Genomic DNA, 379 nt, shown 5'->3' with positions numbered 1-379 from the left:
TCATTGTTGTTTGGCAGGCCCTGGCTGGATTTGAACCCCCCACCTTAGGTGTATGTGGCTGGCACCTTGGCCACTTGAGCCACAGGTGCCAAGCCTGAATACACAATATTAACCTGAAAACAATAGACTTGGAATGAACTAGGTGGTAACACTTATACTAAATTTATTACGGCTCTGTTAGACCAGTTCACTTAGGTTTAATAGCCTCTGAGTCAAGAATGTTGGCTACTGCTGACTTGCATGGCTTTGGACAAGTTGCTTAATTTTTGTGCCCCTGTTTACTTACATATAAAATGGGGATAATAATACTTCCTACATTGTGAGACTGTTGTAAAAGTACCTGCAGTTCTTAGATTAAAGGTAGTATGTGAGTACCAGA

This window comes from Otolemur garnettii, unplaced genomic scaffold (assembly GCF_000181295.1).
Source record: "Otolemur garnettii isolate 467f Iridium unplaced genomic scaffold, OtoGar3 scaffold00007, whole genome shotgun sequence".
NCBI classification, from domain to species: domain Eukaryota; kingdom Metazoa; phylum Chordata; class Mammalia; order Primates; family Galagidae; genus Otolemur; species Otolemur garnettii.
Note: the sequence above shows the minus strand (reverse complement) of the source record.